Consider the following 27,463-nt stretch of genomic DNA (forward strand, 5'->3'; position numbering starts at 1 on the left):
AGGGTGCATATTAAACTGCTGTAAGGGCATTGTTTTCTGGTGCCAGGTGGCAATCTGACTTGACACTCTTCCGTAGGAGTTCTTTCAGGAATCAGCATGATATTTAACTCCAATGGCTACTCAATAATTGTCTATCCTGCAGTTGAGATCACAGTGAAACAATTACCTGATGTGTCCACGAGGGGGAAGCATAAGACCAGGAAATGATTGTTTGCCTCCTCAAGATCTGAAAAAAACATCTACAGATTAAATGCAACTCCTGTTGAACTCATTTTTTTCCCACTATGTTTAAAATGGTGATTTCATGTGTTATGGATGATGGCTCTATTTTATGTTTTAAAATGTATAATTTCACACTCTCTTGTTTTGCTGGGCCTAGAGAGTGCATTTTCCTCTATCAGCAGTAATCTTGCTGTGTGTGAATGAAAATAAGAGATCTGAGCTGGCACGTTTTGCCACAAAATAAACTATTCAGGTACTGGAATTGCAAGAAGTACTCATAATGAGTGTGCAGCTCTGCAGGAAATGGAAAACCACCGAAATCTGGTGCAGATTACACATAGTTGATAAAAATCTAGCAACGCATATTTGAGGATACAGCTGTATGATTAGTTGCTAAGTGATGGATCTTATCGAGATAACCGAGATTGTGTAAATCAATAGACTGCGTTATGAATGTGTGTTTTAAAGCGAGCAATCTGATTATGTTTTGAAAATGAATGTCCCCGCCCTGATAATAAACTCCTCCAAGGGGGATTTCCCTCAACACAAAGATTTGTGGTTTAAGCTTTCTCGGCCATATCCGTCTCTGCGGCTGTGTGAGCCGAGCAGTATTTGGCCACCGCGCAGTCCCAATTCTGACTGTGTCCAAAGAGACAGAACAGGATGTCTGGATGTGTTTTACACAGAATCCCTACAATATGCCTGAGCTTTTGTATCTGCACCACAAATGTAGCAGTCTGCATTGAGACTATCCCGTTTAATGTCCTGGCTTTTGGACAACAAACAGCCTACTTTTTCTGTGACCTACCTCCCAAAAGTGAACAATCTAGATCCAATATTTAATTTCACGTCTTATCTTTGCAGCACTGATGGATGTAAGTTGATCCTCTGGCAGAGGGCTGCAACTGTTCCCATCAGGGGGTCCATCCTGTCTGAGTCCGCTGACTGGCATCAGGAGCAGCTGCAGGGAGGACGGGGGAAGGTCACAACCGAAATGAGGCTGAATGTCCAGAAACAAGAAAGCTCCCAGCCCTGGTGCTTCAAGGGCGAGACTGATACACAAATCTCTACAGAAGAGAAGTAGAGCTCGGTGGAGCTCATTAAGGCGTCAGTTATTGCACAGAAACACTTTGAAATCAAAAGCTACAAAGCCTCAGTCCATGTTTTGTCATTTTAGATACAAACCCCGGACTACTTAACATACAGCTGTACACTGACTGCTTGTCAATAACATCTTAAAGGATTACTTACCCTCCGGCTTCACCCTCCACGCTTCTGATTGATTTTCTTTATTAATATATTTTTATTTAAAGGGAGAATTCATCTGAAAATAAAAACAAATATGCCTGCTCTTTCCCACAGAGCTGTTCGTCAACCAAGATTGGTTTGGTGTGAATTTCTGAGTTTTGCAGATATCGACCGTAGAGGTGTCAACCTCGCCTCTGCCTCGCTTAATGAAACTAGATGGCCTGTGATGCTCACGGCGCCCAAAACATAAATTTGAAAAAAATCAACAGCAATGGCTCTGTCCAGAAATCATGACCCAGTAACTCAAGATAAGAGACCTTGTTGTGAGCAGTTTTTTTTTTTTTTTTTTTTTTTGTGGGAGCTTTTTTCTTTTTTAAAAATAGCAGCGCATAGAAGGAAACGTCCTTCTGCTCATGGACACGAGGCTTGCTAACTGAGCCAAATAACGCTATGGATGATGGCAGTAATGCTGATCACAGCTGTTCCTTCTGCGTGGTTATAAGAAAGAAAATGGTCAATGGCGTCCTTTTAGAACATAGTTAGCAACCCTGCTCACAACAAGGCCTGTTAACCTAAATAACCAGGTCATGATTTCTGGAGAGAGACACTGCTGTCGGGTTTTTCAAGTCTTTTTCTTTTTCATTTTGGTGCTCTGAGCACCACAAGCTTTGTGTGATTGCAATCTAGTTCCAATATATTCGAGAGAAGTCCGACATCTCTTCAGCCGATATCTCCAAAAGTCAGACCAAAGAAATCTAGTGGAGTAAATAGCACTACACGTTAGAGATCAAATTTGTCGGATTTGTTTTGGTTTTTTTTTGGATTTAGGATGAACTCTTCCTTTAACTTTGTAGGAAATCAGGGAGTTTACCTTTAGGATAATTTCTGCCATCAATCACTGTTAATGTGATGCATTAAATTTTTTTTAAAAGTTGAGACAAGAAGTCATTTTGTGCTGATTTATGCTTCCACTTGTCCCCCCATTGTGTCTGCAAATGTATTTCCGATGCCTTTGGTTTAGAGGGACAATTTACAGCAATGAACACAATGCCTGTCATTTCACTGATGGATAAAACATGCGCAACACAATAGTCAGCAAACTATTAATGAACGCAAGAGCGACAAGAGTCCATAATAGAGACTTGCAGGAGTCGCGGTCATGACTGCAGTGGCGCCTGCAGAAATTTTTCATAGGGGTGGCCAGGTGGGGCCACTTAAAATCTTGGGGTGGCACACCGAAACTAAAAAGTCATAATTTCAAGAAATTTTATTTTATTAGTGCCATTATTACTGTCTTTTTATTATACTGTAGTACATAGGCTGGCAGAAAACTATCAGAAAAACCTGAGGAAGCGCCTATTGATAAACTTGTTGTCTTTATTATGCTATATTTAATGTCACTAATGATCTAATGTGCATAGACTAATAACAGTACAGTTAACATTTTGAGTCTCACAACATAATAACTGTTTTATTTTGCTATGTATATGTGTTAGGTGATTCTTTTTCAAATTGGCTAGTTATGTTATCATTATTCACTTACAGTGTACATTATTGCAATCAAAACAGAAACAGCAGGTACTACCAGATACAAACAGAAACCCTTTATTCTGATTCTGACATGTTTTAGACAGTCATAACTTTGCTATTTGTAAACATACAAATTTCCAATCATCTTTCTCATTACCAGGCTTACATTTCAGAACAACTTTTTCTCCTGTTTCAGATCCTCAATGCTGCAGTTGTATTTTCAGAACAACTTTATTCGCCTGTTGCTGTGTTTTTTGGCAAACAGATCCACAAACTCATCAAGATTTATGGCCTTAGCCCTTCTTGATTCCACACTGAGCACCCCCAAATTGCTTAAACGCTCATCAGTCATGGTACTTCTCAAGGCTGTTTTGATTAGCTTTAGCACAGAAAAACTGCGCTCACAGGATGCGGTGCTCACAGGTAATGCAAGTGCAATTTTGCACAGTTTAAACATCTCATGGAATACCTCCCTATATGGCTCCAGAAAGACAGTGAGCTCCATTAAACTCTTTGGTGTTTCCTGACAACTAGTTCGCTTCCTCTCAAGAATGCGCTTGAGCTGGGGGATCTCATATTGCAGATCCTCAGTGCTGCAGTTGTATTGTGAGGCAAATGGAAACACTACATCTTTCTCACAAAATGTGGGACTGCTAGGATTCATGGCTTGTATCCCTTTCATTATGACACAGTTTTCTTTGGAAAATCTTCTCCTCACCTCAGAGAGAAGCACATCAATAACTGGAATAAATGAACCTGTCCGAAATGACTCCTTCTCTGTGTTAACTTGTCTTTGGACTATTGGATTGAACGTGTAATGCCCTTCAAGCCGAGAGCTTGGTCTGACCTGACGGCCTGGAGGATGTGTCACACTGATGTTGCATTGGTCAGTAAGGGTCAGAGTATTGTCCCAGATGTCATTAAAGAGAGAGCCTTCTCTGTAACTCTCTAATGTGTCAACAAGAGAGTCAACAAGTGTGACAGCTGTGCCCAAATCCAGTTGTGGGGACTGCAAAATATCTGACAGATATTTGATCTCAGCAAGAACACTGGTAAATGTTACAAGGAGGGCAACAAACTTGAGATCTATTTGGGCTAATAAACCTCTTGCCTCTGTAGCTCTGTCACCATTTTGCTCTTCTGATATTTCTTTTAGTAGACGCATGATGGCTGGCAGTCTGTCTCTCACTGTCTTGCAAGCATTATACCTACATGCCCACCGTGTGTCTATCAGCCTTTGTAACTCTCTTGGGGGGCCCTGAAACATCTCCCTCTGTATCTCAAGCCACCTTTGATGCACATATGACCCTGACACAAAGACATAAAGTTTCTGCAGAAGCGAAAAGAAGCAGTTAGCTTCAGGGATGCATTTCACACTGTCAACTAACACTAAATTTAAACAATGTGCGTTGCAGTGTACATAAAAAGCTAACGGGGCCTCTGATTTTATGCGTGCTTGCACACCTGTGTTCTTTCCGCTCATGACTGAGGCTCCGTCATATGCTTGCCCTACTAGATGGTTTTTGTAGTCAAGGCCATGGTTCTGCAAAATTTGTACTATTTTCTGTGAAAGTGCTGCAGCATCCAGGCGCTGTGCTGCCTCAAAGGCAAGGAAGCTTTCACATACTGACCCATTGTAATAGTATCTTATTACAAAGGACATCTGTTCCTTCTTGCTCATGTCTTTGGTCTCGTCAACCAAAATACTAAAAGCCTCACTTTGGGCTACTTCGGTAGTTATTGAGGTGCGGACCATTTCAGCAAGACAATCAAGAATTTCATTTTGGGTCTCATGCCCAAGGTACGTTGCGTTTCTTTGACCTGCCATTTTTTTTTTTACCATGGGATTGTGTTTGGCCATCAGCTCCATGATGGAGAGAAAATTTCCTTTATTCTCACCCTCTGATTCTTTATGTGCTCTTTGTGCGATGTTTTGTGTAGCAGTGAGGAGCAGGGTTTCCCCGACAATTTTTATGTATTCTCGGTTTTCCCTCACTAACTTGTTATATTCAGCATTTAAGGAGGCTGAGAGAGAGGACGTGCTTTCTGTAGACTTTTGATATTCGGCCCATGCTAACATTGCATTAGTATGTACTTCGGATTTAGCATGGCCTAAAAGTCCCCCATCTTTGAAGGTTGCCTTTTTCCAATTTTTAAAACCCTCTTCAGATGTAAACGCCGAATCCCCTGAGTTGGGGAGACTGAAATGGCGACAGGCATAACAGAAGGCAGAGTCCTTACTTTGAGAATATTCCAGCCATTTATGTTTGCTGTACCAGTCTTTTGAAAAACACCGTCTTCTGTCCCCTTGATGGGTTCGCGGGAAGTTTTGAAGATGTGGCTGTTTTGGCTGTTCTGCTCTTGACTGCGAGATATCTATGATGCAACAAGAGGCAAAATCAGTTATGCTGACATTAAAATAATTATCATGATAGTAATAATAATACTTGGCCCCGCTCTATAGTAATTATTTAATAATCTACATGCATTTATATTCAAACTAATCAAACAAAATAAAAATGATTTTATCATAGTTAATAACTTATAAACACACTCTTTAAACATACATTTCTCCAGATGATGTTAGCATCTAGCTTAGCAATAAATTTCATTATTAATGGCACACTGTCATAATTTTACCTGTTGGTCCAGGAGCAGATCGAACACCTGCTGCTGACCCCTGCCTCGCCTCTGTGCTCTCTGCTAACTGTCCCTCTCCAGCATGCTCATGCTGCTCTGTCTGCTCCTCCCCCTCATCTTCCTCCTCCATCTCCTCATCACTATGCCTCTGCTCAACCGTCGGCTCTCTCTCTCCTCCTGCGCTAATTTTCTTCTTAAAGTAAGAAGCGATGTCTTCTGACTTTCTCTTCATGGTCTGCAAATTGAAATAATAACAGCAGCTAACGTTAGCTGACTATGCTACGTACTGTAACGTTACGTAGGCTAACTCAAAAGCACAGCAGTGCTGGTCTAACAGGTTGCTGTAGCAGCACCTTTTGGCCCTTAAAAAGCACACGACATGAAGAATATTACTTCTCACCCTTCTTTTTACAAAAGAAATTATGACTTACTCATAGTCTTCTCTCTTCTGGTCGATGCTGCTGATCGATGCGGATCAATGACGAATGACGATGCTGGCGGAGTTTGCAACCTTTTCAGAACCAATGGAATGAATGAGTGATTGACATGATTAAACAATGAGCCAATCAGGGGGGAAGGAACCGTCTTTGTCGCCTCCGATTGGCTAAGTGTGCGCCATCTGAGCCTTGTCCTTGCCGCGGTGTGTGAGTTTAACTGGCAATCGATATTTTTGTGACTGGCAAGTGGGGTGGCCAGTGCGGTGGCCAGCAGATTTGTAGGGGTGGCCGCGGCCACCCCAGGCCACTGGCTGATGGCGCCATTGCATGACTGGGTAATGAAGTTTGTTTTGAGTGGAACCAAAGTTGAAGATTAAAGGATTAGTGGCGATTAAGCCGCTCGGCTCAGTCCAGTTCACCACTTTATGGACAAACAAATGGGAAGTTTTAGAGATCGAGTGTCTCGCTGGTTAGAAAACTTGAAGCCATTTCAGACCAGATCTGAATTTTGAGCAGCACTTCCGCTCTCTTCTTTCGAGTGGGCTTGTTTGAAGTGGCGCTTCCTCTCGTTAGACTTCTTTAATTTCGAATTTAATTTCAAGGCTTCCCAAATTGATTTATTTATGTTTGGAGATTATCTGACCAGTATACTGGGAAGCATCTTCTCCGCTCGCCTGTTTTCGGCAATCTCTGTGAAGCAACACCAGCGCTGTGTTTGAAATATCAATTTCATTTCGTCCCATCTGCTCTGCTTCATATGCTCCGGTTTGGGATAAATTTGATAAATATTTCTCAATTTGAAACAAGGCCGTGTTGAATTTGTTCTTTTTTGATGTACCGGTATGTGTTTGAATGATCGGTGTGTGCGCGGGCTATGAAATACTCTACGCTGGTGGGTGCACATGCAGTGATCCTGAATGCACCGTGTTTTTTGTTTTTTTTTTATTATTATTATTATTTAGCAAGTGTATATTCAAATGTGTTTTCCCCCATCTCTCCTTGAATCCACATGCAGTTCAGTTGGGATGCAGGATGTGTATCGGGTGGGACGGGGAGATCAAGTTGGGTCAACCTCAATATGTCAGTTCTTTGGCAGGCAGGGGAGCGAATGATTCACTGTTTAAATTGTGTTAGCAGCACACTTCGGGACAGCCACCAAAAGGCCGTTTCCAACAGTCAGCCTTCAAAACTTGTGCAGCAGGGAGGGAATTATGCAGCTGACTCCCTAGCAACATCAGGATTTAGAGCATCCAGATGTTTGCCTACAGAGCTGAAAATGGAGTGTGTTTTATGGGACTGCTATGAACGCATCCATATCTTACTTGATGTTATTATTATCATCTTTATTTATTCTTTTATTGCTGACAGTCTGGTTGAGCCTGTCAGTAAGTCATTTAGGAGTCACTTAGCATTACTTCTCAAACGTCTGTGAAATATGTGTTTTGCGTCCCTTCGGGAGAAGGCTGTCGAGTTTAAATCTGTCTTTTTTTTTTTTTTTTGCGACCGATAACACACAGCACCATCATGTGAAATGAGACGAAAGGGTGGAGGCTAATATTGTTACATCAACGCCTGTGCAAGTCTCTGCTGATTTACACATTTTGTTGCACAACGCAGGCGATCATTACCAGCAAATGTTCCGAGCTGTTCGTTTCTTGGAGAGAAGCTGGCAGTTTCTCGGCACGCTGTAGGCTACGTTTGCGCACTGATTGCAGCAGGAGCTGCTGCTTGGAGACTGTAGTCGACACATAGCATTAAATCGAGCCTCAAACGTATAATCACACTTTTTTTTCTTTCATGCATCAAAGAAAGTGCCAGCGGTTAATAAGTAAGCAGAGGATCGACTTGGGTAATCATCATAGAGTGACTCCAAAAAAAAATGGATCAGCTCTAAGAGTTGCAATGCAAACACGCAAACGCTTCGGTAATATGGCTGCGTGCCCGCAAAGGTAGAAAGGCTTTAATCTGAACCTTTAAGAGTTCACACTATTGTCCTGAAAAAGACACAGAGCAGCGTTCAACGTTCTCTGACCTTTCCCCCCACTGTGTCCTCCAGGTTCCTTTCTCCTTCTAGCTGTCTCGGGTTTATTCTTTATTCCCTTTGCTCCCAACAATCAGATATGTTTTCAAAAACATCCTGATTTCCCTAATGTGCTGTCTCATACTTACCCCCCCCCCATCAACACATGATACAGATTACAGTTCTCTGATATGCAGGTCATAGTGGAGATGTGTTATTCATTTTTTGCTGCTGTAGTCAGCCTGAGTGAAAAGCAACAGTGCTGCAGAAACCACAGCAAAAGCCTTCCAACACTAGAAAAACCACATGATGCAAGTTTAAAGCCTTTTCTTTCTCTGATATTGAAGCACTTCCGGTTTCTCAGACATTTGTGCGCCACTCTATCCCTCTCTCTAGTTCAAGTATCAGAGGTGCTCTCTGCACATCAAGTTATTATATTTAAGTAAAACTCAACCCAAAACTACATTAAGCTATTTTTTTTTTTTTAGGTAACTTAAAGCAACTCCCCCCACACACAGTTTCTGACTGCAACACCACTGTCGTAAACACAGATCTCAGGTCTGTCATAACTTGCCAGACGTAATGCAGGTGTTCACTACAAACAAAACACATTACGTCATAACAATGTTGTGGAACTTGTATGTTGAAGTAGACATATATGTGACGCTGTGATCCCACCCTTTCACTGAAGTTACATAGTGCAGAAACAAGTGATAGGGGGGCAGAGTGGCTGAGACAGAGACACCATTCACCCTGTTACAAGACACTGTGCCATCAACATGATTTGGAAGCCGCAAGGTACAAAGTTTTATAATGTTACCTACTTTAGACTCCTGAATGGCACTCAGTAGTAAGGGGACTGTTAGGCCTCCACCATGACCCAACAGTCCCCTTTAATTCAATCAAGCCTAATCCATTATCAAACAAAACATGCTAAAAACCTGCTATGTCCAGGTTTCTATTTAGATCCACAGCAGTTTTTTCCTGAGAAAATGTTGGAAAATAAAAAAAATATAAATAAATAATAAATAAAAAATAAAAACTGAACTTTAACGAGCAAAACCACTTATGTAACTAAAACTGAAGTGACATGAAATGACTCGTTCTGAAGCTGCAGTACGCCGGTTTCTCAGATGTTTGTTTCTCTTTTAGTCTCAAAATGGAAAAAAAACAGACACAGTGTTTAAAAAATGCCTCTGTAATAACACCATCTAATGTTAAGATCTTTACAAGTTCATTTTCAGGTTTAAGGATTTGAAAGCTGTCTTCCTGTGTTCTGACAGAACGTTTAGGCTGTTGCTGAGTTGCTGAGAAGGAGTATTGACTTTCTGACAGAGGGTTCAGTTATGAAGTCGATCTAATACAAACAGGTTCGGCCTGTTTGTACACAAAGACAGAAACCAGCCCCAAGTGTGTTTTGATTCATCAATTGTCGTTAATATTTGAAATTCAACTGAATATCACTATTTGCAATTCTGACGCATGAAATTCGTTTCCACAAGAAGTGAGCGCGCACTTCGGATTTTCTAAGTGACTTCTGAGTGGCTCTGTGGCCTTCTGGGGGCTTCTGCTGAAGCTTTCCGTCCGTTCCCGTAAGACCAAAGCACCAGCAATCTTCTCTGTAGTCCCCCGCAGCACATTTGTTGTGATCTTCAAAGCTAATGATCTGAAAATGTTCCACAGTTTCGTCACTCTCGGCAGTGACGGCCTCAATTCCGAGCGAGATGCGGATAAAACAAAATGTCACGCACAAAGTAGTGCTGTTTGTGTTGTGAAGCCTCGATCATTCTGTCAGTCTGTTTCAGCCGAGAGAATCAATACTAATACCCTCCTGAATACATATATGAGCCTCTCTGCCCCCCTGTGGCACATGATTTGATGCCACAGTAAATGTGGCTGATCAGATTTCTGCTGAGGTGGATTTTGGTGTTTGGCTTTACTGGAAATCTGCTGAAGTCATCAAACTCCATATACTCAAATGAATCATACAGTAAAGGTATAATCATCCCACCTAAACAGGTGTGTAAAAAGTCCCTCTAATCCCTGGAGTTTTTTTCCCCTTCCTGGCAGAGCTCGGCATCTTGAAAGCCGCTGTAAACTCTCTGAACATAAAAGCAGGCAGGCTGCATGTGGGCGCCACCTTTTCCCTCAAATAATTTCGACTGTGTGAAGGCGCGAAATACAATCCAAACTACTCCCAAATTACAATAAATGAACTCAGTCCATGCTGATCTGTCCTAATAGGCAAGTTAACACTTGGCAGTCCCGGTTTTCCAACAGTCTTTTTAAAGCCAGATCAGATCAATCCAATGGAAAGACTCGGCTCAATTTCAAACATTTCCCTTAAGTTCCAATTACCCCTCAACCTTCAGATTCTCAGCAAGATGGAGCAAGGCTCAAAACTCGTTCTGCTACAGCCAAAATGAGTTTTAATACGAGCCCAGCAACCTCTCATAGAGTCCGTACAGAATGGGTAAGTAAGGAGTGATTCAGGAGATGGCAAAGGCAGAATTGAAACAGTTTATATATCTGCTTCATTCAGTTCAGCTCGCTTATTAGCTATGTTAAAAATCAAGACCTTCATCATTCAGATTAAGAGTCATTATTATGACTCTTAATAATGACCCTAATGTGGCAATTTGGTGCACACAGACTCGTTACTGACACTAGATGGATGACTCTGCTCAAGGATGTGTCTGAAATAATTAAAAGAAATCAAACAGGCAGTGCCTGGAGCTGTGTGGGAGGATATATTAACAGTCAAATGAATGAATGATGAAAAGTTAGAAAGAAACCAATAAGGGGAATAAAAACAGTAAAAATCAGATAAATTATGGTCTACAATTTAGCCTTTCTTACCCTCAGATGTGCATAAACTACAGGCTAGTAACTGGTTTTTAAAGGTGCAATGTGTGAGAAATGGCTATTTGTCAAATTCAAAAAAAAAAAAAAAATGGAGGGTGGCGTTTCTACCAGAGTAACAGCTTACGGCTGCTAACTGTAGCTGCCATCAGCTAGTTAGCTCAGTTAGCCATTCAGTTAGCGGTTCAAGTAGGGTTCAGGGACTAGAGGGGTGTTAGCATTTACAAACAGGGCTAACTAGTTAGCATGCTAACTTCTGTAGACACCTCTGCAACCCAATGCATACACATCATAATGTCAAACTATTATTTCTTCTTCATTCTGGTGACAACTGTAATGGATTTTTTGATGTTTTCAATGATAAGTTTTATATAATGAGTGAAAAGTGAAGTGAAGAACACTCCTCGTGGACTCTCCCAACAATATGGCAGTCTGCTTTACTGAAATAGAGCTTATACAAAAAGCATCTCAAACTGGTAAACAACACAGTTGGTTGATATGATACAGGTAAAAAATAATGACAAGCAAAACAAACCGCAAGGCCAAACCAAACGATAAGGAGCAAAGCAGTGGCAGGTGAACACACAAAGGGAAAACAGGAAATATCAAAGCTCACCACACTGCATATTAAATGATAGGTTTGGATGTTGTGGCTCACCACCTCTGGTACGGGCCATTAGAGAGGATCACTCAAAAAAGGTGGGCAAGATAACAGCGGGGTTCCAACACACAATATGTAAGCCAACGCGTCAGATCAAAGCTTAAACTGAAGGCGGTTGGCTATACTGTGCGGAATGGCTCATTTGAACTACATTCCTGTAACACACCACACAAAAACACAAACCAGCTCCAACAGAGAGCGAGGACACGAGCCAAAGAGTGAGCAAAGGCCAGCAGGTGCCTCACATAATCTGGCCCTGATGAAGGAATTGATTGAGGGAGTAGTCAGGCGAGCTGGAGCTGCACTCACCGCCACAAGAAATGATATCACATTTACCTGCACTCGGAGAGCAACACCCCCCCCAGTATCTAAGTGGCAGCCATGATAAGAGCTGGTTGAGCTTTAAGCTTCATTCCAGTCAGAGTTGGAGGTCGGAATTTCCCAGCTGAAATGTCAAAATTCCGACCTCCAAACATTCCAGATGAAACCGAGGGGGAAGCATGACGTGTGAGGTAACAGCTGCCATTGTACATTTCATTTTACAGCACAGAGCTAAATGTTTGTTTGGTGAGCTGTCTGGACCACAGACGTTGATGTTGTTGTGGAGAGGTACTTCCTCAGATTAACACCTGTTCCTATGTCTTTCTGGAATTCTCCATTGCATCTTTCACTGACTTCACGATGTTTTCCATCAAGGTCAAGGGTGAGTGTTTAGAAAATAGGACCTCCTTTTTTTTGGGGACTGCCATCTAAGTCTGAGAGCTCTGCCCAGTTCCTGAGTCAGCGCTGTCTTCAAACTTTGTCACTTTGGCCCAGTCATCTCTGCGTACTCCACCCCTGCCTCTGCCCACACAACACTCTCAAAAAACCGAAGTCAGCGGTGGTGCTTTGATCTAATGTCCAGAGTACGGCCTCACAGACCTGAAAACACATCTCTGCAGACTGTTTGTCATGTTAAAGACTTTTTGACGGGAGCTTTTTGCCTTTGTTTGATTGTGGAGAGTACAGATGCATACATTAAACAAACGGAGGAGGTGATGTCATGCAACAAAGGCCCCTGGCTGGAATGAAGTTATGCAGTATACGTCTTAACCATTCGGCTATCATGGCCCCTTTAACCCTGAGGTAATATGGGCAAAACTATATTGATGATTTAGCTGCACTGTGTAGCTACCTTGGCCATAATTGCTTCCAGCAGGGTTCACTCTGCTCTGCCATCCAGTAATGTATAGGTAAGAACAACTTTACTTGAGCTCCTGTGTGGTTTTTACTTTCTCTGTCCTACTGAGTCCTAGATTTCTGATTTCTCCCCAAGTGGCCTTTTCAATTTCCACATCTTTCCGATCCATTTTGCAGTTTTGTTTTCAGTGCAAGGCCGAGCTATTGCTTGGCCAGGCGCAGACACGAACCTCTTTCTGTTTTTCTCCTTGCAGTTTTTTTTTTCTTTTTTTTGAGGCAGTGACCATTACAGCCTGACAGCGTCTTTTTCTTTTCTCTTTTTCTTTTACACGTATGCGGTCTGAATGTTAATATTTAGTCATTGTCTATAGTTCCGAGTTGAAAAGGGGAAATTCCTCAAGGCAAGGTTAGATCTCACTGAAATTCTTGGTAACCTTGACTTTTTTTCTCTTTGCCACTTGAGGGATGTACTCCCAATTCCTCAAATATGATCTCATTATTGCAAGTATGGAATTGTGTTTTCAGCCTGACTCATCTATCTCGCAGGATGAATTCTCATTAGGGTGGAGAAAACCAATTCTCTCTTGCTTAATAGCAAGCATTCTTTCTTTGCTGCGCTCTGCCTGCTGGCTGCTGTGGATCCTTGAGCTTTATTTTTCTCTGCTTGGTGACTCCACGAAGCTGCCTGTAGTGACAAAGAAAAGCCCTTTATCCCCATTATCTGACACTGTCTTACAGTATATCAGTACCAGGTCCAACCTTTGACAATTTTTCACCCTTTTTTTTTTCTTTTTCCCAACACAAAATTCGAGAAGCTACTCATTAACAGTGACAGTGGTGGTGATACTGCTACAAGAAATTATCTCTATGGTAATGCATGGGGATAATTAATGTCTTCCCCTATTAGTGCCAGCTTGTGCAAGGGTTAAGCACTCCTCTCAGGAGCTTTCGATGCTCCTGTGTGAACCTGTACAGCAGATGAGAGGCAGTATGTCAGTGAAATATGTGTGTGCGCACACACCCCAACGAAGGGGAGTGTACATGCAGACAGAAACACCTTCAAACTCCTGTCTCCTGTCTGTTTCACCTCAGGGGGAGTACCAGCTGCCCAACAGTCACGCTCTGTGTTAGCCTAGTGCTTATTCACCAGGGGAGAGACACATACCATGGCAGCCATGGGGAAGCAGGTAAGATCTGATAAAGAAGTGTTTAGCATTTAGCAATCGGGTTAGAGGAGTTTAATTGGCGCCAGGTCCTGCATTTTGTTGCAGGGGAGCAGTGCTGATCGTCTCGGACTGAGCGGCGGGGGAGCAGTTGAGGGAACCACTGGCACTTGCCGAGTCAGAAAAAGTCACAGTATAAGTTGATTTTATGCTGCAATTCCTCATTAAGATGTCTAACAACGACCACACCTTTGTTGTACATTTTGAGTTGTGGATGTGTGTTTCCAACAATGTTTAAACCCGGAGAAATCCACAAGTTTAGTCACGGCAATGGTCGTTTCATGGGGTCGCCTGTTCTTACTTCTGGGACGGGGAAATTAGGTTGGTTAGGTTCACATCAGACTGTTTATTGTCGTATACGTCAACCGTGCAGCAATCTTGACGGCAGGAACATCAGTGTTTATCTGCACCAAACAGCCAGTTTACTTTACTGTGCATTAGCAGTAAGCTAACATTGGGAAGCGATGGCACAATTCTCAGTGAGCACTCACAGGAGACTCTGGTACTCTCTCCTCTTTCCCCCTCAAAAAGCAAAATACATTTCCCCTCCAGCTTCAGTTGGCAGTCAACATGGACTGAAGATAATTCAACTTTTTAACTTTGGTGGCAGGAACATTTGTGTTTCTTTGTGTTACTCGTGCAGCGTTTATCTGCCCCAGACAGACAGTTTACTTTACTGTACATTTGCCGTGAGCTGCCGTAAGCTAGCGACTCCGAGGGTGTCCGAAAACGGAGGTCGGCTCCATAGATCGCTGCGGCAGTCAGGTTGATTAACAGGAGTGAAGAGAAATCCACTTTTTAATTCCAGAAGTTAAAAAGCCATCTCTGAGCTCTGCTGCCTTCGGTAAACAGCTCCAGCTCAGAGCAGAGTGTCTCCAGGTGTTTATTCTCTTGAGGGTGTGGACCTGATCCTGAATGTCTAAGCAGCTGAGCAACGGCTCTTGTCTTGTTTCCCAACACATCTTATGCTTCATGATTTTAATAATAAATCAATCACTGCTCGTTGATTTCGTTCAAGCTGTTGTCTGCACGGCAAAGAAGATTTTTAGAGACACACATGCATGGAGCCCCAGGAGAGAGCAAGAAAAAAACAGCACCATTCTTTTAAACACACGTGTGTCTCAATAAGAATTTGAATAAAAAGAAAAGTAGCTGGAAATCATCCCTCAGCAGCAAGCTCAATCTTGTTTGCACATGCATCACATCTGCTGTTGAATATCAGCTAAAACAAGTGCTGGCAAATTAGCAAACTGGCAAGAATGTAACGTTTCCTGTGTATGGGGGAACAGATTGTTGTCATATTTGCCTTGTCCAAGAGACTTTTAGTTTTGTGTATTTTTGCAAGAAAGCTTATGATTTTCAATGAGCACCTCTGCTCTCCTCCCCACTTTTGTTTCGGTGAGAGCAAAAGCAATGGCATGTTGTTCTAAGAGCAAGCAGAAGTGTGCCAAATAACTGTGGATAGGGAACTCTGGTGAATTCATTTTTGGTTTGCAGTACTTTTCCTCCATGCAGGCATCTGGTTCTGCTCTGAACCGCCCTCCTTCCTTCTCCTTGAGAGACCGAGAGTAAAATCCTCTTTTTGCGTATCAATCTTTCGTGCCTTTGGTGTTGATTTGTGCTCATCCGACAGTCCTTTTTCATATTTAAAGTTGACAGGGAAGGCTGTTAATTAGAATTTGCTATTAACGTGTGGTGATTTTTCTCTGTTTCTAAAATCTCACTCTTGTCTCCAAGTGATAAACACAACTGTCTCCATCAGCAGCTGCATGTTCTCTTGGCTTGCTTGTTGCGACAGGGTGAGAGCTGACACTATGTCACCGTCTGAGCCAGTAACTGTGGATGGAAATGAGTGTGCGTGTGATATCCGATGCAGAGTATTCTTTTATCAGCCATGGTTTAATACGTTTTCAAGTCCAGAGAATGTGCTCCGCAGGCCAAGATCGAGGAATGCGTCCCACACTGTCTTGAAGGAATGCTTTGTTGACATGTCGATGAAGTGAGGATAAGTCCTCTCTGAGCCAAGATTCACAGCAAAAGCAAGAAAACTGATCAGTTTGACTGTCCCTCAACCTTTTAATCTGCAACGCAGCTTGATTAAAACGGGGTTTTCACACTGGTGGTAATCGGTGATAGCGCCGACTGTCGCAGTGACACCACTGTCAGAGGTGTCTCACCCTGAGCAGAGAGTTTAGAGAACATCCCCTCGGCCCTCAGCTCGGATGCGGCTGACCCAGATCCCACCAGCTGGGCTCCTGCCTCTGGCTCTGACTTTGTCTCCTCGGACACACGGAGGCAGCACACACAACAGATGTTCAGACCTCCTCCAGCAGTTCTTGTTGTAGGAGGTTTGAGTGAACTGTGCAGTGACTCAATTTCTCCCACTGCATGATGAAGGAATAACACAGGTGTCGAGATAAATTATATATGTCCTACTGTACATGTAAGAGCTGTAGTGCATGGTACACTGTACTCGAAAAAAAAAAATATAAAAAAAAAAAAAATAAATAAACGACGGTATTCGGGAGCTGGCATCAACAGATGAGAGAGTGGTTGAAAGCTTCACCAGCACCCGTCTCTGATAAGATTCGCTCCGTGTTGCTGAAAGATGTTGAAGATTCTTGATAAAGACGTGGCACTAGTTTCCTGCAGTGCATCTCTCAGAAGCTGGAAGCAATTACAGACCTCTCTGAGCAGTGAAGTATGTAGCAGGCGTTCACCGCACCCTTTTCTGAAGGAGGATTTTTATTTATTTATTTTTTTTCAGGAAAAAATAAAAGCCAAGATTTTCAGGCTTGCGTGGCTGTGGTGTGGACAGAACACAACACATGACCTTACTTTCCCAAGACTGCTCCATTGTTTAATTTCAGTGAGAAAAGGCCAGACGGCACAGTGTTGCTTTCAAGCCACAAAGTTGAACTTGTTTCCTTGGTGAGGGATGTCTTGAATGTTTCGTTTGGCCTTCTTTTTTGAAACTTTTGTCAACAATTCTTAAGTATTATGAAGTGTTCGAGTTTGGCAAAAAGGTGAAGACCCTAATGCAGACATTGAGGCAGTTAGAAACAAAAAGCAAGCTTTATTTTATGAAGCCAAGGTCCAAAAGCTCAAAATGCAGGCAATACATGGCTTGTGACAAAAAGGCAAGCAGAAGAGAATAAAAAAAAAGAATACAAAACGAAGAGCAGGATTCAGGAAGTGACGCAGGAAAAAAAGCTGGAACACTGAGGACAGGCGAGGAGCAAAAGCATTTAACCTGACACCAGGAAGAGCAATGAGACACAGGTGAACGGGAAAAAGGCGGGAAAAGGACAAAGACAGGAAGTGGAAAGCAAAACTTGTCGCATGAGGAGAGAGCCTACAAGAAAATACAGGACATAATAGAATACAAAAACCCCAAACCACTAACAATGATGGTTGGTTTCATAGTGAAAAGGATGGAATATTGACACCATCAGCGTCTATAAACCTGGCTTTCACCATGCTGTTCTGTCTACTACCAGCCACAAAATCTCCTTTGAAAATAAAGGCCGACTGCTTGCTCAGCTTGGCATGCAGCCTGGCACCATGCTTACCCATCTACATCAAAGGAGCAATTTGTAAGATGGGCCAGAATTTATTTTTAGATATTGAAGCAAATGTTACTGTGTTGACATAATGTCAAAGACTTTCTACTGAGGTCTGCATGCTAATCAGCTAGCCCGGTCTGTCCTGTCTCATAATAGCACTTTGTGCTGGTAAGTGGCGAGTAAAACATCCAGTTCTGTCAATTAGCAGGCAGAAAGAAATGAAAGTGTTGAACCGTCTCGAGTCCCAGCGGCGAGAGGAAACACGTCGTCAAGAGAACAGACTTCGACACAACACGTTCACCGGCTTATTCCAGTTGTTTCACCATTACCTGGGGCTAGCAACCAGGGAAAAACAATGCCTCTTCCCACTTTAGTTGCATAATGGCAGACACACTTCCCTTTTAGTCATAATGCACCCTTCATTTTTGCAAGACAAATTGAGCCGGGCAGGCAGAACAAAGCCAGGTTTATGGGCAACTACACATGGATGGTGTTATTTTTACATTTTTTTCAATTCATTTTTTTTCACAGCTGTTTCACAGTGCAATCAGAAATTACCTCAGAATAAGTAGACGGAACAAAGTTGCCTTTTGTCAATTTAAGAGAACTAAACTGAGCAGGTTTCTTCCATCCATGACGACCCCGAGGTATCAACACTGCGTTTATACTAGTCTTTTATACGAAACCCAGTTGCACCATTTAAGATCACGACTCTTTGTGTATGTTTGCTCCATCATATCAGAGGGGACAACTAGGCTGACAACTGATTATGTTGTTGGCAAACCCATTACCACAGCACCATCAGTGCTATAGCATACTAAGGAGGAGAAAAAAAATCAATTCCAGGTCAGCGCTCACAGCAGTCCTATATGTTCTGCCAGCTAATCATAAACGCCCAGTGCAAATACATGGAGACACTGGCTAACGTGACATGCACGCAGCAGACACACTCCTCAGCTCCCACCCAGCGCGGCTGATGAATAGCGTTAAAGGTTATCTTCTCATTTGCACCAAAATAACACGTCTGAAAGTTAAACAGAGGAAGGGGGGAGGAGGTGTTAATTGGTGTTGGTGTTCATTTATTCGGTTGCCGTTTGGATCGGTTGTGCGTTGCTTGGTTATGGGCAGTATGCCTCGGGGATGAAAGCAATTAAAATCCTGAACCTTTGCCCGCGATGAGGACAGGATACGCTTTCATCTTATTGTTTATTGGCAATACGAGGAGTGGCTGTTTTGGACTGTCCTAGTTAGGAGAACAATCATGGCTGCTTAGATCAGTGTTCGCTCTCAAAAAGACAATCTCAGTGCCAAAGCATGTGCTAACTCAATTAGACATGTGCACTCAGACTTTAATTACTGTAGTTTCTGAGGGCTTAATGGCAAACATAACACGATATTCTGCTTTTGTGTCGCCTCGTTTTGGGTCCGTGATGTGACGAGTGCCGTTTAGTGAGCAGCAGAACAACATTTATTGTGGGGATGTATGGCGCTGTGTATTAAATGCAGCCATGCAGCAGAGCCCTGGAGACTGATCCCATCTGTTCGGGCCCTGGTTGTTTAGTCAGAAACTCATCAAAATGGGGTCCCCGAGGTTCATGCCCCCCCGCCCCCTTTGTCTCTCCATTTGCTACATCTTTGTGTTATTGCCGTGAGGGTGGGGAGCCAGGGGGCGAGAACGCAACCCCAATGGGGAAGGGGTGGGGGTTGATGGGCCACAGCATTAATGGAGACAGTATCCATGAAATGGCCCAGTGGAAGTGACGCTTCCTGGGCATGTTTTACGCTCGCATGAGCATACGGCTGGGGCTGTGGCAGGGTGGGGAGCTTAAGCAATGAGGGAGGGAGTGTGGAAAGAGACAAGCCGGGATGCTACTGTATGTTTTGTTTAGTCCCTCGTCCATGTGCTACTGAAATAGAAGGCTGAGCTGTCAATCGGAATTGCATCTTCTTTTCCTTTAGAGGATCGCCCTGGACATAATCATGTAAGTCAGGCTAACTTTCTTTTCTTTTTGGCCGCTGAATATGATGGAAAAGTTGTCATGATTTGCTATAGTGAAATGACAAGGACAAAGAGTCTTGACCAGTATGAAAGACTTCCCTCACACGCTCTTCTCTGCATATATTTGGACACGTTAGATTTCTGGATTTCTTTGTTCAGTGCAAAATGAGTTTGCACTTGCCAGGGAGCACCAAGGTGAAGCATAACCTTGTAACATGATGATGCAGCTCAAACAAATGCCTCCTCCTGCAAGGTCCCTGAGAGAAATCCTGTGTCTTTTTTTTTTTTTTTTTTACCCATCAAACTTTTATGTGACATCAGATTTCACAGTCCATTTTGTTCCAACTTTCTTATCTGCTCCTTCAGGAGGGCTTTTCTGGCCCCTTTCAGTTCTTTTTCCAATTAATACAGCTTGATGTGCCAGCCGCCACCAAGAGAAGCGCCTTGGGCGGCAAATTGCCTTATTTAGTGGGGATGAATATTCATTTGTTTTGAATAATTATTTTTTCGACAGTGCTGTTACTTATTGATAAGAGAATATATGTACAGTGCAATGCGGCGTGTTTTCTGGAAATAATTTTACAAGGATTACACCGAGAACGTCCGCATCTTGATTGCCACTTATACAAACACATGAACAAAAAAAATATATAACTGTTATTGTCAGCATCCCAACCTCTGGACTGGATTAAATTGTGGCTTTGAGCCCTATTTTATCGAATAGCTATAATGGAACAGTTTCTCTTTTGTTAAAGTTGGTTTATTATGACATAATAGACACAGAATATGCATTTCTTAAAGGGGCACTATGTAGTTTTCGAGAGGAAATTCAAACTCAGAATTTTAATATTTGCAATATTAATGAGGTAAAAGTACTCAGAATTTTCAGAAATGTTAATTGTTTTCCATAACTGAATAAACAAGGTGTGAAATAAATAAATAAGGTCCCCAGAACACTGCTTAAAGCTAGAAAGGTGGCAGGGTCCGCCACATATAAACAAGGTAAAACAGTCTTAAACTGTGTCGTCCTTTGAGGTCCGAGGAATAAACGAAAACTTGCGCTGTTTTAAGGGCCGAGAGCCACAGAAACTTTACGCGTCAGCCTGTATGGAGAGTCAGGTCGGGGTTTCCAGTGGGCGACGTAGGAACAGTTGCTCAAACCGCAGCCCAGACAAGCTGTCTTTTTTGGGGATGGTTAAAACAGGCGCAGACTTCTTTTTCCACTTAATGTTTATGACAGTTCAAGAGAGGGGAGCGACATTGGATCGACCCTGGTGTGGCAAACCATTTTCACCTTTAAAAAGTGGCTGGCCTCAAATGTCAGCGTGACTCTGCAGCCCATGTAAATGTCTCCGGGTTTATGGTGTTTCATCGCATTGAAACGAAATGAAGTGGCGATCTCATTACTTTCGCAGACAATTTATGGACATACAGCAGCAATGTGTGGCCTTGGGCTGAGGCAATAACACTGTCTTGTAGACTTTCTCGCTGTTGTAAATTACTGGAGAGGTTGCACACATCTGAGGAGTGATGAGAGAATAATTCAGCGCCGCACAGGAAATGGATGTGTGCTGCGCTGTTTACAAATCCATTAGTGGAATCACAGTGGAAGTCATGCTTAATCCGCCCATTGTCTCTCCTTTCGTGAGTTTAGTCGTGGTCACTGGGAGCGGAGTGACCCATCTCAGGAAGTGTTACTCCTGCTAACAGCGTCTTTACACACTTCGTTTGCCTTAACAAAATGCAGCAGACTTCAGATTGGCATGGGATGTTGGGAGGGAAGTGGAGAGTGACAGACAGCGGTAGGCTTGACTGAGAGACAAACAAGCTGTGAAGAGAGTGCTGAGGGTTTGCCAATGAAAAGATTAGAGTGGCATTTGGCTCAAAGCGCCAAGATGCATCGTTGCTCTTGCCACACGGCCATGGCAACGGAAGCTTTATGCCTTCCTCCCGGTCCCCCCCCCACTGGGTGACCAGACCGCACCAAAGACTCACTTAAAGATCTCGTGATTCCTCAACATTCAGCTCGTTTGTCATGTTCGTAAATCCATGAATAGACATTTGCTATGTCAACTTTGATTAGTCATTTCCATTCATTCACTCTCCTTTGAGGCACATGTAAATGAGCGAGTTGCATAAAAGTCTATTATAAATGTGCACGTAACCTCAGCTGAGCATCTCTCCAGGCCCCATCCATCCCAGTGCTCCCGCTTGTCATGCAGGGCCACCTCTGTTCCCCGGTGACCAATCAGCAGTGCCTCCTTGGCAGCTAAAAAGCAACCCCCCCCCCACCTCCACACACCTCCTCCGCCTCCTCTCACCACCTCATCATCAGTTGTGATTGACAGCCTCCCACAGGAAAGGAGGGGGGTTATTTACCTCCTTATGTTCTCATGGGACTAAGTTAATGATCCCAGCCAACAAAATAATACAAAGAGGGAAAAAGCCTGAGAAGTCGGCAGCCTGGTTGAACCATTTGGAGCTGTTTCGGCTTCCTTTAGAGAGGATTAGAGAAGAAGAGGCTGTGTGTGAGGAGAATTTCAGAGATAGCGGTGAGACAGACGAAGCCGCAGAGCCCCAGACAGAAAGTAGGAGCTAAAAAAGGAGGCTTCTGAGGAAAGTGTGTGTGTGTTTTTTTTTTTAGAAATATCTCTTCACAGGCGTTATTTTTGTATTCATATGTCACCTGGACTATGGACTGTCTGGTCCACTGGTTGACTGACTAACAGGCTGAGAGGTAAGGGATCATCTCTACTTTTAGTGGTGCAAAGTCCCATTTAAGTTACTTTTAGACTTTAAAGTGAGGCTTTGGGGAAGTTTTGCCATGCTAAAAATACATGCCTTGCAGTATTCTGCTTGCCTTTTTATCTGTGTGTTTGAAGTGCGGCCACATATTTTTTGATTTACAGAAAAGTGAAGATCACAAGATGACAAATCGATAAAGGTGGACTATGTAGTTTTTTGGAAAGACATTTTAATCAGAGGAGAAAGCAAAATAAACAAACTCTCTCTGTTTTGTTGACTGAATAAACAAAGTGACCTTAAAGGACAACACAAGTTCATCCTATTTTACTTTATCTATATGTGACCCTGCCACTTGTCTTGCTTCAAACAGTATTCTGGGACCTTATTTTCCTCTGAGAACAGCTTGTTTGTTCAGTTATTGAAAAACAAATTCTGAATTTGCAGTATTAGCTCATCAATATTGTAAATAGTAAAATTCTGAGTTTGAATTTATTCTCAAACACTGCATATGCCCCTTTAATGGTGATGTTGCTGCTTTGCTTTTTTTTGTCTATTAAATTTCTCTGCAACTGAATTCAATTATCTCTATGCTTTCCACACTTACTGCTGTAACCACTGCATATACATTAGGTCTCACTGCGATTATCACTATATTCAGTTGTTTATATAGCTGTAAAGTCATTATCTTTCTGAGCACACCTTCAAATATAACTTGTTTTCATTGCTCTCACATTTCTTTCCATATTTTATTGAACCCTGCAGGCTGAACTGAAACACGAGGAGTCCTGGCAGGGCTTTTTTGGATCGCTACTAATCCAAATCAATCCATGCCGTATGTGCCGCGGTTTCACCGCATAACACAAACATTTGCTTTAAACAGAGATACCCTATTAAAAAAACACCGACTTGATGTCGCTGACAAGGTCGTCCGAGGTAATGGCCTCTCACTAAATACCTCAAAAACCTCGCCAGTCAAACAGCGAGCGTGGGCTCTCGTCCAGAGCTGAGAGACTGATCAAACTTTATGTGATCGGCGTCACTGTTTGGATGCCAGTCGCCTCAGCCAGCACATGTTTGTGTTGGGAACATTTTCCACGCAGCCAAAAGACCGGTGCCAAACAATCTGAGACAACTTTCAACACGATCTGTCGCAACCACAGTGCATTCCTGTGTGTTTCCATTTCAGTGTGTTCACATGGAAAAACAAAAGGGTGTGTGTGATCGCTCTGAGAAAAATAAGGTTTGCTGAATGTAACGTTGCTCGTTTGATTGCCATCTGCGTTAAAGAACATGCTTGTTGTGTGTGAAAAAACAAAAACAAAACACAGTTTGTTAATGCATTTTTTTGCTCATCTGTGCGTTTGTGTCTGGGCCACTGTCTCTGACACAAAGCATCACTGTCATTTCTAGGGAGTACACACAGCATTGACTCCTGTTTACTTAAGCACTATTTCATCTGGCTGTATTGAATCCTGCCTCAAGCATGAAACACATTTCCAGCTGCGATAATCCAGACTGACTTTGTTGAGGATAAATATAACAGCATGCAGTTCACATTTTGCCTGGCTGCGGCTGACAATTACTAATAAATGTCACCGTGCCAATTATGCGAAAAAATCAAGACAGAATGTGTAATTAATGCACTTGATGTTGCTGCGAGGGTGATGTTTATTTGATGATGATAAAAAACAAAGCTTTTCGGGAGCCATGGCAACGCCCCATGCTTCTGATAGCCCCGAGTGATACACCGAACCAGCTCAAGTCCCGCCCCTTTCACGTGATTGGCCAGGCAAACAACTTGCAGCCCACTGTGTGTGGATGGGATAGGTATAGTCCTCAGCGAGAGGAGAGGAAAAGGGTGGAAAAGTTTCGATCCTCCTGCTGCTTTCCAGTAGAGAACAGGGTTGGAGGGTCACACCTAAGACGAGTCACTGCACTCAAAGTTCAGACTCAGCACTGGATCAGCTTTGGCACAGCCCAAAACATCACAAACTGACTGACTTTAAAGGTGGCTTTTCCCCCTTCTCTTTGCCTGTTCATGGATGTAATCATGTGGCGGGTAAGTCAGAAGGTCATTCTTAACTCTGAAGTCTGTATTTCATGTTACTGAGTGAGCCTCTGCGTGTTTGCTACCAAAACATTGAGTCATCATATGATTCCAAGCCTCCAGGGCAGGGCTGTGTGTGTGTGTGAAAGGCTGAGGCTGTTTGGCCTCGTTGTGTTCACAGATTCCTTCATGTTTAGAACTGTGGATAATACACGGGAGATAAGATGACTAAGTGAGAGGGCCGAGGGGGTTTCTGTGATTAAAAAGCGTCAAAAGAGAGTGGGAGTTGGCAGAGAAGGTTTCCAGTGTCAAATGTGGCTATTCAGTGTGGAGCTTCCCCGAGATATATGCATCTGTACTGGATCTATGTGAAAGAATATAAAGCGAGTCGTAAGAGTGTAGGCTGCTCTTTTTACCTTTCACTGAGTCACCATAAAAGTTTTTCACTAGCTTCATTGAGGGAGATAGACTCAGCCTTTGATCCGCAATCTGGCAACCTCGTGACCTACAAAAAAACAAAAACAAAAAAACAATTTAACACACCGATAAGATAAAAGAAACAGACTTTTCTCCCCTGGCAGTGCATCTGGACACAGTTTGCAACAGGCCCACGTGCGTGACGCGCACAGGAGTCACTGTTACGTGAGGCTAATGAAGAGTGAAACTGGGACATCGCAGTTGGGTCTTTGGTTTCCCCTATTAATTAGTAACTTAGCTCATTCCTGGGAGATGGAATGTTAGACATCTTCCCACCAGAGCGCGCCTGCCTTTGATCGCCAGTGTGACAAATAGATATCAAGCTGTCACCATGGCAACACATGTGGAGGTCTTTATGAAGGGAGACAGTGCTGGTTTTCAGGGAGGGGTAAGATGATAGGGACAGATTTGTGAATGATACTATTATAATTTGGTTTATTTAGAGAATTGACGTTCATTCATTAAAGGGACACTACGTGGTTTTGGAGAAAACACTCAAAATGGTTATATTTACAATATTAATGAGGTACTCTAATATTTATTTTTGCCGTCACTGGATTAACAGGCTGTTCTCAGAGCAAAATAAGGCCCCCAGAACATTGTTCGAAACTAGAAAGGTGGCAGGGTCCGCCACATATGTACAAAGTAAAATATGAAATTGTCATGTCACGTCATCATGTCATCATCTGTAACCGCTTTATCCCGTTTTGTTGTCCTTTAAGATCAGTTTGTTTATTTAGTGTTAGTCAGTGAAGATTTTTCTCTTCTGATTAAAAATGTCTTTCCCAAAACTACATAGTGCACCTTTAATGGCAATTTCACATATCGGGCTGTTTTTCACCTCTTTAAGTTAAACTAGGAACTATATTGTGGTGCACCTTTTCCTGTAATGCCAGGGTCTGTTAATATCGGCGGAGTGATATGAACGATTATGAAGGGGTTGCATCACCTTGGTCGGTGACGAAGTTCCACAGAGGAAGTTGTCCCCGTGTCTTTCTTATACAGCATTCTTTGAGTGACGTGGCTCCATGTAATTGTGTTGACATGTTTCAGTGGAGAAAGGTCTCCTCTCCTCTGAGTGATGAGGTAAGACACCACAGTTCATACATCCGCCGCACGATGTCGCTCTTTGACCGTCTTCCCCAGACACCAAAAACAACACAACACTTTTGTTGTGTCACGTCCACAAATTGCTAAAAACTCACACGTCACGACGGATAACTGCGTCTAAAAAGTGTGTACATGCAGATGTGAACGAGATACTTACTTCCTCTTGATTTTGAGCTCAGTTAGACATTTCTTCTTCTAAGCAGGCTCATGCCTGGAAAGTCACATTCCGTAAAGTTCCTGTGGTTGTGGGAAGGATACAGTGTTTTTTTTTTTTTTTCTTCTCCCGCCGATGCCACCTGCCAAGCCGCTGCGAGGAAATGAGACATTGGTACAACTTCAGGACGACCTGAAGCAGCACAGACAGAGAGACGTGTGAGAAATAACTGACCTTTTAAACCTGTATTTCCACTCCTGAGTCTGTAAGAAGCTCATTAGCTCCAAACATCATGTGCATTATTGATTCTTAGCGCCATTTCCTCATCTGGTGCTCCATTATAAAACATCCTGCTCACTCATGAAGGAAGCTGGAGCCTCTCTTAATGGAGTCATCTTTTACTCTCATAACAGTTTTGTGTCTATGCAAAGAAAGAAAAAAGCTTACAGCAGTCACACTTTTCCTCTGTTTGACAGATGAGTTTTTAATTCAGTAGCCTCAGTGTTCAGCTGGGTAATTAAATCGCCCCCCTCAATAAATAACAGTAGGAAAAGGGTGTTGGTGAGGGCCAGGCTCCATGCAGCTAATCTCAGCAAAGTGTGCGGCTGCAGAGCAGGTAGATTTGTCAGTCTAATCAGCCGGCTTGTGCTGCTCCAGCTGTAAATCACATTAGGCCTGAGTGGGCCGCTGCTGAGCCGGCTGCTTTAGGGAGCAGCAACAGGCCACACATTGGTCACAGCCACGCTGTGAAGACAGGATTACAGATAAATATGTTAGGTGTCTGCCCCAGGAAAGAAGACAAAGAGCAATCACACTCCTTCAGTGGCTCTGAATACATGGTTAAGAGCCGTCATTAAAGGTGATAAAGGACCATAACAAAAAGGATTAGAAAGTGCTTGAGCAGGTAATTGTCGTCCTATCCGGAGACATTGTAATTGTTTCATCTCCAAATGATCCATTACTTTAATAATCAAATAAAGTCTAAATGTTAAGTCGCTGCTCAAGTTCATCATTTGACAAAGCGCCACGCAGTTAAGTGTGCATGAGTCACAGCTGTCCTATCTGCTGCATACACAGCATGAAGGGACAGGTCAACAACACCAAACGAAAATAAGTATTTTTCCTCCTAGCTGTAGTTGGTGTGAGGCGCAGGGTTTGGGAGTACAGACAGCTGCCTTCACTTGAATTTAATAAAACTACATGCTGTTTGGCTTAGGATGTCCAACGCACCAAAAAACACATTTTGGAAATCGTGACCTGGTTACTCAGGATAATCCACAGACCTCATAGTGAGCAGTTTCATGTAAGATCTGTTTTCTTTCTGTATGACTGCGCCGAACATA

At 42.9% G+C, this 27,463-nt stretch overlaps 1 protein-coding gene and 2 long non-coding RNA genes across 7 annotated transcripts in view; 1 reads left to right on the plus strand and 2 right to left on the minus strand.

The window, feature by feature from the left end:
- Window positions 1-1,038: 1,038 nt before the first annotated feature.
- LOC119026418 lies at window positions 1,039-26,258 on the minus strand. Its single transcript, XR_005077142.1, has 3 exons — window positions 26,124-26,258; window positions 24,796-24,884; window positions 1,039-1,183 (listed from the first exon to the last, which is right to left on the minus strand). It is a non-coding gene; the product is annotated as an uncharacterized LOC119026418 (long non-coding RNA).
- LOC119026417 lies at window positions 5,324-6,173 on the minus strand. The gene is made up of 3 exons (XR_005077141.1): window positions 6,072-6,173; window positions 5,641-5,875; window positions 5,324-5,376 (listed from the first exon to the last, which is right to left on the minus strand). It is a non-coding gene; the product is annotated as an uncharacterized LOC119026417 (long non-coding RNA).
- mid1 (midline 1) overlaps window positions 13,923-27,463 on the plus strand; it is a 35,494-nt gene continuing 21,953 nt past the window's right edge. Inside the window, exon 1 of one of the 5 annotated variants that reach the window (XM_037110797.1) lies at window positions 13,923-13,986. The gene's annotated coding sequence lies outside the window, so the exon portion shown is untranslated. Of the gene's footprint in view, window positions 13,987-22,066; window positions 22,325-24,151; window positions 24,392-25,804; window positions 25,943-26,215; window positions 26,339-27,463 lie in introns of those variants that run through there. The other 4 variants (XM_037110796.1, XM_037110791.1, XM_037110794.1 and 1 more) reach the window with 4 other exon arrangements.

The sequence above is a fragment of the Acanthopagrus latus genome, chromosome 9 (genome assembly GCF_904848185.1).
Source record: "Acanthopagrus latus isolate v.2019 chromosome 9, fAcaLat1.1, whole genome shotgun sequence".
Lineage (NCBI taxonomy): Eukaryota > Metazoa > Chordata > Actinopteri > Spariformes > Sparidae > Acanthopagrus > Acanthopagrus latus.